At 41.4% G+C, this 12,291-nt stretch overlaps 1 pseudogene; it reads right to left on the reverse strand.

Annotated features, from left to right (window-relative positions):
• Positions 1-570: 570 nt before the first annotated feature.
• LOC148860902 (uncharacterized) lies at positions 571-4,571 on the reverse strand (annotated as a pseudogene).
• Positions 4,572-12,291: the final 7,720 nt, after the last annotated feature.

Below are 12,291 nucleotides of genomic sequence, written 5' to 3' on the forward strand. Positions count from 1 at the left end.
TCACAAGGTTGGTAAAGGATGGTCCTTTGGATTTTCTAACTAAGAGAAGATCTTCCCACCTGTGAGCCTTGCCTACAAGGCAAGATGATGAAACAGTCATTTAACGGTAAGCCTGAAAGATGTACAGGCACACTTGACCTAATACATACTGATGTATGTGGTCCCCTGAGTGTTAGGACACGGAATCAACACGTGTATTTCATCACCTTCACAGATGATTTCTCACGATATGGTTACGTGTACCTAATGTGACACAAGTCTGAATCCTTTGAAAAGTTCAAAGAGTTTAGACAAGAGGTTGAGAAACAGTTGTCCCAAATTCAATCAGATTTCTCTAATCACCCCACACTTAAGTTATACATTGTCCCTAATGTATGTGGTTATGCATATAGTAGAAGGATTTGGGGGAATTTCCCTGTGCTCCATGTTGGGTTCCTTCAGATATAAAATCAACTGCTAAGCACAAAAATCAAAACCAAACAAAATAACAAAATTAACTAAACACAATGGGTTGCCTCCTACAAGCACAATTGTTTAACATCGTTATGCTCGATGTCCTCCTTTGCTTTCTTAACTTGATGAATAACGAGGAAGGTCCAATGAGATGTCTACCATAGAGGAGACATTTGCATCCTCATGGAACAACTTCAATCGATGCCCATTCACCTTGAAAACCTTACTTGTATTGAGACTTTTGATCTCTACTGCACCATAAGGAAACACATTAGTAACAACAAATGGACCCTTCCACCTGGAACGCAACTTACCTGGCATGAGTTGGAGTCGAGAGTTGTATAATAAAACCTTTTGTCCAATCATAAATTGTTTTCTGAAAAGAAAATTATCATGGAACAATTTGGTCTTCTTTATGTAGATTCTCAAATTCTCATATGCTTCTAACCGCAAATCTTCCAGTTCTTGCAATTGGAGCTTCCTTGCCTTGCCTGCTTCTTCCATGTCCATATTGCAGCATTTGATTGCCCAATAGGCTCTATGTTCAATTTTGACCGACAAGTGGCAAGATTTTCCAAAAATCAACCTGTAAGGGGACATCCCTATTGGTGTTTTGTATGCTGTTCGATATGCCCAAAGTGCGTCATCTAGACATAGGCTCCAATCCTTTCTTCCTGGATTCACCATCTTCTCTAAAATGGACTCTACCTCTCTATTGGAAATTTTAGCTTGTCCGTTAGTCTAGGGGTGATAAGTAGTGGTGATTCGGTGATGCACCCCATACTTCCTCAGCAAGACTTCGATGGCTCTATTGAAAAAGTGGGTCCCTTGATCACTTATGATGGCTCGCAGAATGCCAAACCTACTGAAAATGTTAGATTTGATAAACCCTACAACACACTTAGAATCATCAGTCTTGGTGGCCTTTGCTTCCACCCATTTCGAGACATAGTCAACTGCCAAAAGTATATAAACAAAACCACAGGAGGGAGGAAAGGGTCCCATGAAATCAATACCCCAAACATCAAAGATTTTGCAGACAAGAGTAGGGTTTTGGGCATTTCATTCCTGTGAGATAATGCACCTGTTTGTTGACATCTTTCACAGTTTTTACAAAACAAGTATGCATCTCTAAATAGGGTTGCCCAATACAGCCCAGTATCTAAAACCTTTCGAGCAGTTCTATTTGGCCCAAAATGACCACCACAAGCATAATTATGACAAAATCTTAAAATAGACATATGCTCATTCTCAAGGACACACCTCCTAATTACTTGATCAGAGCAGAATTTCCATAAGTAGGGTTCACTCCATACATAATATTTTGCCTCATACCTGATTTTATTCTTCATGGACTTGCTAAGGTAATTAGGCAAAATTCTGGTGACCAAGCAGTTCACAATATCAGCATACCATGGGACCATACCTTTTATGTGAAACAATTGCTCATCAAGAAACAATTCAGAGATGGGTGAGGAGTCCTCATCTTTCTGTTAGACAGTCTTGTATGCCCTTAGCTTCAATCGGATTTGATGTACTTTTGTTATTTAGTGGAAATAAATTAAAGTGCATGTTTGATTCATATTGTTTGGTATAATTCTGTGTAAGACACTAAAACTAGACACTTATAGAAACTTGTGTTAGTTTTAAATGTTCACAGCCATTGGATAAGTCTGGGGAGATTTAGCCTACCAAGGCTGATACTGATGTGCCACCAAGTGTTGGGATGGCTTATTTCGGCCATCAGGGTAAAACCCAAGGCACATGCAGTATAGGATTGCTTGAACCCTTGAACCGGACCAGATTTCCAGTACTACCCTATACTTTGGAGACAAATGGGCAAAATTGGAAAGTTACACCTGACCCCTAGACTCGATTATGACACATCACTAGGTGTCGGATCGGGCTACTTTGATGTGTCAATCAATGAGATCCTTAGTGGGGGTCAAAACATGGACACGTTGGGGTAGTCTGAGAATTCATCTAAGTGAGTGGTCATAGTGACAGGATCAGCCCCTTTGTCGGACAATGGTAATGATCGGGAATGCACTCTCTCTAATGGAAACCAAACTGCCAACAGTTGATTTCAATCGTTGGAATTTTGTTTTGCAAAATTAATATATATATGTATATGTATGGTTTCAAAAGATTTGCAAAAGGTTTTAATTCCCGGGATCCATGTGAGTGGAGAGTGCGGCACTGTTCCTTGCAGCCGAGGGAGAGGTCTTCTCTTGTCGGGCAGTGCTTGATCGTTAAGGGCTGAGAGGTTAAGTGTAACACCATTTAGGATAATACTTGATGGGCTAATCTTGCACCTGCACACAGTCCCTGGGTTTTTATAAGATGGTTTGGCCTAGGTACCACTTAATGTAAGTGTTGGGCACATAGGGTCCATGTGATGGGCTCAAGGGGGCCACTGAGTCTTTTAGTGAATTCGGCTGGGCCTTGTAATAAAGGCTGGGCCGAACCCATGTGGCTGGTGTGTAGATCAATGCTTGGGTCCCATGCCATACAAAGAAGCCCAACTAGGTTGCAGATTGGAAATTTGTTAAACACTGAACACTTAATGGGCCAAAAGCCCATTTCGAACTGGGCTGATATGATCACCTGTTCATGGGGCGAATCTGAGATTAATGTTAGTAAAAAGATTGGGTCTTTAACCTTATCCACTCTAAGAGACCAAATTCGAATTAGATTTGAATTTGGTAACCCCCTGATAAGATCAGGAGTTAACTAACTTAATCTGTAGATAGGATTAAGATTAATCCCTATCCAATTACTAATTTGGATTGGGATAACTCCCAAAATATTGGGAAGTTTCTTAATCAAGATGAAAGAGGAGAAAACCCTAGCAGAAATATCAGATTTCAAACTAGGGGGTTTGAGTAAGCAAGAAACACATCCTACGAATTGAGATCAGATCTCTCATAGACTCCAAGAAGAAGAGACAGTTCTGCCCTCTTCGTCCCTAGATTTCTCCTCCTCCAACCGCCGGCACTCCCTGTTGAAAGATTGGATCTTTGCAGCAACAGGTAGTCAAGAAATTAGTTCTTGACAACAGTCTTGCAAGAAAGACAAAAGGATTTGGTGTTCAAGGTTTCCAGAGGGTTCTTGCGAAGAATCCAGTGTGTAGGATGCACCCTGCTGGTTCCGTTCCATCCACAACTGTGTCATCATCAGCAGGAGCGGATCTTGGTTTCTTCTTTGGTCGTGAACACCAATTTTGGGAGATATTGTTTCTCCGGATCAGGTATAATCCTTCCTGTTTCCTTTTGGTTCAGATTTGATTTGATTATGGTTCAAGTAGAATCATTGAATAATGTATTCTAAATTTAGGGAATATGATTCCCAGTTGGAAGAAGGTAGGAAATTTTTGAAATTCGCCCACCCATTCCGCACCCTTCTTGGCGTCCATCAGATGGGTCCTACCATTCTTTCACTTTCACCAACCTACTTAGATGATCCATCACCTAGTTTTCAGCTCCCTTTCGATCCTTAATCTATAAATCAAACTCTTGGAGTAAGAGTATCCACCTTATCAGCCTCGGTTTTGACTCTTTCTTCACTAGTAGGTATTTCAAAGCTGCATGATCAGAAAATACAATTACTTTAGAGCCAAGCAAATATGATCAAAATTTATCTAAAGCAAACACAATTGCTAATATCTCCTTTTCAGTAGTTGTGTAGTTGCACTATGCAACATTCAATGTTTTTGAAGCGTAGTAGATGACGTGGCTCTTCCCATCAACTCGTTGACCTAAAACAGCCCCTACCGCATAGTTGCTTGCATTGCTCATGATTTCAAAGGGCAAGTTCCAATCCAGTGGTTGAATAATGGGTGCAATTGTTAATAGTTTCTTGAGCTTGTCAAATGCTTCCTTGCACTCATCACCGAAATCGAAAGGCACATCCTTTTGAAGCAAATTGGACAATGACAGGGCGATTTTTGAAAAGTCTCTAATGAACCTGTGATAGAAACCTGCATGTCCAAGAAAGGAACGAACTTCCCTAACATTTGTAGGGTAAGGTAAGCTCACAAATAAATCAATCTTGGCCTTGTCGACCTCTATTCCTCTAGCCGAAATAACATGTCCCAACACAATGCCTTCCTTTACCATAAAGTGACATTTTTCAAAATTCAAAACAAGATTTGTCTCTATACATCGATTCAGAATTTTACTTAAATTACTTAAGCAGTCATCAAACGAATCACCATAAACAGTAAAATCGTCCATGAACACTTCAATGCACTTCTCAATAAAATTAGAAAATATACTTATCATGCATCTTTGAAAAGTACCTGGAGCGTTACACAGACCGAAAGGCATCCGTCTGTAAGCAAAGGTACTGAATGGGCAAGTGAAAGTTGTTTTCTCTTGATCCTCCTGGGCAATAACTTTCTGATAACATCCTGAGAATCCATCAAGAAAACAAAAGAAGCCCTTATCTGCTAATCTTTCTAACATCTAATCGATGAAGGGTAAGGGACAATGGCCCTTTCGAGTGGCCAAATTAAGTTTTTGAAAATCAATTACCATACGCCAACCACTTTGTACCCTCATTGGGATTAGTTCATTATTTTAATTTTTTACCACAGTTATCCCAGTTTTCTTGGGTACAACATGTATAGGACTTACCCATTTACTATCCGAAATTGGGTGCATTATCCCTTCATCTAACAACTTAAGTATTTCTTTCATCACTACCTCTTTTATTACCGGGTTGAGTTTTCTTTGTGGTTCTCTAACTGGTTTGGCATCATCTTCCAAAAGGATCCTATACATGCAAATCGAGGGGCTGATCCCCTTTATGTCGGCTAAGGTCCAACCAATCGCCACCTTATGTTCCTTTAGGACTTTGATGAGCCACTCCTCTTGTTCTTCGGTCAACCCTTTCGCAATGATCATGGGTAGTGTCTCTTTTTCACCCAAGTACGCATGCTTAAGGTGATCAGGTAAGGTTTTTAGTTCCAACTCTGGAGCCTACAAAATAGAAGGTAACAATTTCTTGTGAGGAAATGACGATGGAAGATCAGAATTGATTACATTTTGTTCCGGCATCGGTTCTGGAGTGTCATAGGGTGTATCAAACTCCTCCTCCCTGTCCAATTGTGCATTGAATTCAAGTTCTTCATCCATGTCCTCTTCTCCAAAAACTTCCTGCACAATCAAATCAATGGTATCAATAGAGCATATCAAATGGTAACAATCTCTCCGTCGAACTCGACAAAGAGGGTACCCTTGTCCACATCTATTTTGGTCTTGGCCATTTTCATGAATGGCCTGCCTAATAGAAGTGGGGCTGAACTTGTGACTGTGTCCTCCTCCATCTTTAGGATGTAAAAATCAGCTGGAAAAATTAAATCATTAACCTGCACCAGTACATCCTCAACAATCCCTTCTGGGTAGGCATTAGAATGATCAGCTAGCTGAATAATAACTTGAGTTTCCTATAAGGAAGATAATCTCAAAGCACAGTTTAAGGGTATTACACAGAAACATACCAAGGGAACATGAATCAAATATGTACTTTTATTCATTTACAATAAACTCATAAAGTACATCAATTTTGATTGAAGCTAAGGGCATACAAAACTGTCTAACAGCTCCCACTTGCACTTAGGTCCAATCAGGTACTAGCCGGAGTCCCATGCTTTCCACGTGTTTCTCAAACACTTTCTGTGATGGTGGCTTTGTCAATGGGTCTGCTACATTTTCCGTTGACGCTACCTTCTGAATTAGGACGTCCCCTCTACCAACAATCTCCCGCAGTACGTGGTACTTCCTCTCGATGTGCTTCGACGTTGAGTGGGCTCGTGGCTCCTTATCCGGAGCAATGGCTCCATTGTTGTCACACAACAATGGGATGGGTGATGTGTCGGACGGAACTATTCCCAATTCATGAATGAACTTCTTCATCCACACGGCTTCTTTGGCAGCCTCACTTGCGGCAATGTACTCGGCCTCGGTCGTGGAGTCTGCAGTGGACCCCTATTTGCTGCTTTTCCAGCAAACAGCACACGACCCTATCGTGAAAACATATCCAGATGTAGACTTTCTATCATCTGGGTCTGACTGGAAATTGGCATCTGTATACCCTTGGATCTGTAGTGAGCTACCGTCGAATACTAGACAAAACTCTTTTGTCCTTCGAAGGTACTTAAGTATGTTTTTCACAGCAGTCCAATGCTCCTGCCCTGGGTTGGCTTGAAATCTGCTTACTACACTCACTGCCTGAGCTATGTCAGGGCGAGTGCACAGCATGGCATACATGATGCTCCCTACGGCAGAGGCATAGGGAACGTCTTTCATGCCATCAATCTCCTCAGAAGTCTTGGGAGACATCTTCTTGGAGAGAGTGACTCCGTGCCTGAAAGGAACATTTCCTTTCTTGGAGTTTTCCATGCTGTATCTTTTGACTATTTTGTCAATGTAGGCAGATTGGGATAATCCTATTATCCGCTTTGATCTATCTTTATAGAGTCGAAGACCTAGTATATAGGAGGCTTCTCCAAGATCTTTCATGGAGAATTGTTGTGATAGCCATACTTTCACCATAGTTAACATACCTACATCATTCCCAATGAGTAGAATGTCATCTACATACAGAACCAAGAAGGTAACCTTATCTCCACTGTACTTCTTGTAGACACAGGGTTCATCCGGATTCTGCTCGAAGTCAAACGATTTGATGGCAGAGTCAAAACGGATGTTCCAACTTCTAGAAGCTTGCTTAAGTCCATAAATGAATCTATTAAGTTTACATACCATGTTTTCCTGACCTGCAGCAATGAAGCCTTGCGGCTGCTGCATATAGATATCTTCAGTAAGATCTCCATTCAGGAATGCAGTTTTGACATCCATTTTCCAAATTTCATAATCATGGCATGCTGCTACAGCTAGCAGGATCCTAATGGATTTAAGCATGGCCATAGTCGAAAAGGTTTCCTCATAATCGATGCCCTCTTTCTGAGTGTACCCTTTCACCACCAGACGAGCCTTGAAGGTCTCAACCTTACCATCGGGGCCCTTCTTCCTCTTGTAAATCCATTTGCAACCGATTGCTTTTACCCTGGAGGGCGGATCTACTAGAGTTCAGACTCCATTGGTCTCCATTGAGTCCATCTCTGCTCTCATGGCCTCCACCCACTTCTAGGAATCTATGTCCAACATAGCTTCCGTGTAAGTCACAGGATCCTCTTCACTAGCCAAGGTTTCCACCAGGTAACTATCCTGGTCATAACCATAACGGACTGGTGGCCTGGATACCCGAGTGGATCTTCTCAGTTGATCACTACCTGGAACTTGTGGGACATCTCCCACTGCTCCTGAGCTCTCCTCATCAAGAACAACTTCCTGACGATGGGTGTCCAGGATATAGTCGGTTTCTAAGAATTATGCATTACGACTGCAGAACACTTTCTGCTCACTTGGGTCATAGAATAGGTAACCTACAGAGACTTTTGGGTAGCCTACAAATAGGCAACGGCTGGTCTTGGATTCCAACTTGTCTGCACTCGTTCTTTTAACGTGTGCTGGACAACCCCAAATCTTCAAGTGTCTGACACTTGGTTTCTTTCCGGTCCAAAGTTCATATGGAGTATTCGGAACCGATTTGGTTGGAACCCGATTCAGCACATAAATCACAGTCTCTAATGCGTAACCCCAAAAGGATGTGGGTAACTCTGAGTGTATGAGAAGTGACCGGACCATATCCAATAAGGTCCTATTCCTCCTCTCTGAAACACCGTTAAGTTGTGGTGTAGCAGGAGGAGCTAATTGTGATACTATCCCATTGTCCTTTAAGTAGTCCCTGAATTCATCAGAGAGATACTCGCCACCTCGATCTGATCAGAGGGCCTTAATTTCTCTTCCTAAATGTTTCTCGACCTCTTGTCTGAACTCTTTGAACTTTTCAAAGGATTCAGACTTGTGTCTCATTAGGTACACGTAACCATATCGTGAAAAATCATTAGGTCAAGTGTGCCTGTTCATCTTTCAGGCTTACCGTTAAATGGCCATTTCGTCATCTTGCCTTGTAGGCAAGGCTCACAAGTGGGAAGATCTTCTACAGTTAGAAAACTCAAAGGACCATCCTTTACCAACCTTGTGATTCGGTCAACACCGATGTGGCCAAGTTGATAATGCCATAGACATGTGGGATTAACTGTATCACGAGCTTTATTCTTAAGGATTTCAGCCGACGTAGTTTCGGTTATGTTAGTTTCTAGAGAAGGATGTAGAACATAGAGACCGTTCTCCAGTTTCCCGTATGCGATGAATCTGTTGTTTCTTTTAACAGTAATCGTATTACTAAAGAAGACAGAATAACCATTTGCACACAGTTTTGAGACAGAAATCAAATTTCTCCTTAAATTTTGTACATAAAGATAGTCTTTCAGTACAATTATTCCTTCTCTAAAAATTAATTCCACGGTTCCTATGCGATGAATCTGTTGTTTCTTTTAACAGTAATCATATTACTAAAGAAGACAGAATAACCATCTGCACACAGTTTTGAGACAGAAATCAAAATTCTCCTTAAATTTTGTACATAAAGATAGTCTTTCAGTACAATTATTCCTTCTCTAAAAATTAATTCCACGGTTCCTATGGTCGCGGCTGCAACAGTTGCAGTAGTCCCCAAGAAGAGTGTGACTTCTCCTTCACTCAACCTTCTGCTTACCTTGAACCCCTGCAGTGAGTTACAAGCATGAGTCGAAGCCCCGGAGTCAATACACCAGGAAGCAGAAGCTACCAACAAATTGGTTTCTATAACACAAGTTTCGAAGTTACCTCTTTTGGATTCCAGGTAGGCAGGACAGTTCCTTTTCCAGTGGCCGGTCTTCTTGCAAAAGTGACAGGCATCCGATGCTTTGTCTTTCTTCTGCTTCTTGCTCTTAGTGGCTTTCTTCTGAGGCTTCTTTGCCTTCCACTTTCTCTTGCCTGTCTTGCCAGCTTCAAAAAGAATGGCTACAGGCTCATCCTTTCTAATCAGTTCTTCAACTCTTTGCAACATATTGCTGAGCTCTTGTAAGCTGACATTCAGCTTGTTCATGTTATAGTTCATGATGAACGGATTAAAGGAATGAGGCAAAGAGTTAAGGATAGCATCTATCTAGGTTGCAAGGTCCAGTCCAGATCCAAGAGCCTCCAGTTCGTTGATGTATCCCATCATCCAAAGACAATGGTCGTGAACTTGTTGACCCTTGGATATTTGTGCGGTCATGAATTGTTTCAAGACCTTTTGTCGAGTAGAACGATTCTGCTCTTCATACATTGTCCTGAGACTGTCCAATATGTCTTTGGCCAGTTCGATCTGATCGAACTGCCTCTGTATCGGGTTGTCTAAGGAGGCAATGATGTAACACCGGGCAAGGGAGTTTTTCTCCTCCCATTCTTGATAGTCTCTCCTTCAGGCCTCAGAAGCCCTATCACCCGGACGCTCCGGGGCAGGATTCTTTGCCACATTGTCCAGCTCTTCAGAAGCAAGGACCAGCATAAGGTTCCTGTACCAATCAGCAAAGTTTGGGCCCTTCAACTTGTTGTCATCAAGTAGTTTTGCAAAAGATCCGTTTGCCATTTTCTGATAAAAGAGCAAACATCAATCCACAACCTAATTTGATTCATGTTCATTTCATAGATATGGATTTTAATCTATGATCCATTTCCATTTATTCGTCTCTGAGATTTCCCTCCTCTCTCAGTGACGGAGACTACGGGTTGTCTCTAGAAATGTGGGAAATCACATAGGGTGCATGGAGCCAACTGTTTCAGCTGCATAACCCCACCACCTTTCTGTGATGGATCACATCCACTCATCATATGAGTTTTCCCTTTGGCCTCTGTCAGACAAGGTTCAGAGCCGTTTTCAGGTAAACCTTTCTGTCCAGTGAGTGCTTACCCATCATCGGTCTATGACGCCCCTATCATCTTATGAAACACTCAGACAAGCCCAACAGCAAATGGATAGCCCATTTTCTGGTGCGTTTCCTCATTACTGAAGGACCCATCCTCAGGCTAATGATGGAAGACCTTTAGAGAGTTCATCATATGAATCTCCCTATCACATGCACTCATATTAGCTGGAGGGAACAAAATTACACCCTAGTTTGATTTAGGTCAAACCAAAGTGGCTCCCACAGACTTTCATAAAGCGAGATTTTGGTGGGCCTTAAATCGGCTAGGGTTCCGCACACAACCTCTTGATGAGGTGTGGGGCCCACCACTGAGGGAAGTCATCCAATGACCAAAAGGGACACCATGGCAATGATGTGCATTCAGCCATGGTGTGCGCAAGAGCCACTGTCGAATGAGCATGGGCCAAGTACTTATGGCCCATGTACGCAGCACATCACACATCCATACATCACATGTAGGGATAAATTGATCCAATCAATTAATTATCTATAAGGCCCATTGGAAGCCCGTTAAAATTCTATAATATTAACCATTAATATTATCTAGGTATATGGGCTGAATTAGGGTTACCCAGTTCGGCCCATATAGCTTTATCCTTTGAAATGGGTTTTTGCAGTTTTAACTATTTAAAATTGGGCCTTTACAGGCTTGGCCAAATTAACCATTTAATTAAATATCAATCCTTAGGCCCATTAGTGGGAAATTAGGGCTGACTTTCAGCCTTGATTAAACCCTAGAATTAGTCCAAACAGTTTTGAACCAATCTTGGTTCGAATGGGTCTAGGGTTTGATTTTTAATTAAATCCTTAATTCAAGAAAACAATCTGAAATTAAATACTGATAAAAGGAAAAACAAGAATCAGTCAAACAGGGCTGTTCGCACAATCCTTCCTGCAAAACAGAGGTTAGATCACAGAATGCAGTTTCACAAATTGCAAATCGCAGATAGCATTTCTCTTATCTGCGAAATCTCCTTCTCTGCGAAATCTCCTTTTCTGCGCCGCCATCTTCAATCCAAAATAAAATTAAATAGAAATCCTATTTCTATTAACAATTACATCAGATCGAATACCTATACATTGAGTCTAGAAAATAAAATAAATATTTACAGACCCAAAATAAATCAAGAACTGCAAAAATGTAGGTTCCCTGCGCAAACCAAGAATTCAATCTCCTCTTGTACGAACACCCCATAAATCAAGAAAATTATAAAGAACATTTCTAAATAATAATCAGATTTATTCAAAATTAATTTCAGATTATTTGCCCATCTGTTTTGGGAACAAATTTCCCAAAAACCAAATCTGCGCAAATTGGGTAGAACGCCTTCTCCCTAATTGCGCAGGTTAAGATCTGAAACAGAATGGTTCAAGATTTGAACCTGGCTCTGATACCACTGAAGGGATGAGAGATCCATCACATGGACGCCCAAAGATTGTGGAATAAGGGGCGAATTTCAAATATTTTTCCTCTCCCTTCAACTGGGAATCACATTCCCTATTTAGAAAATCATATTTTCAAGGATGAATCTTGAACCTTAAACTGAACCAGATCTGAACCAAAAGGAATGGGAGAGAATAATACCTGATACGGAGAAGTAATATCTCCCAACGAAGGTGTTCACGCCCAAGGAAGGATCCAAAGACTGCTCCCACTGAAGATGGCGCAGTGCAGGATGGAGTAGAATCAGCAGTGTTCTTCCCCAAGAACTCTATCCTTCGCAAGAATCAGTAGAATGGTACGTGAGTACAACTTCCTTTTCAATCCTTTGTCAAAGAACTGATGTCAAGATCCAATCTTGACTTCTCCCACAACTGGAGATCGAACTGGAAAACAGGGCGGCAAGAACAGGGAGGTGGCAAGAGAGTATTTGCAGGGTACAGAATTCTCTCTTCTTGATTTCAGCACTAAAGAGAAT

This window comes from Nelumbo lutea, chromosome 4, assembly GCF_056320005.1.
Source record: "Nelumbo lutea isolate HS-2025 chromosome 4, American lotus-T2T, whole genome shotgun sequence".
Taxonomy (NCBI): Eukaryota; Viridiplantae; Streptophyta; class Magnoliopsida; order Proteales; family Nelumbonaceae; genus Nelumbo; species Nelumbo lutea.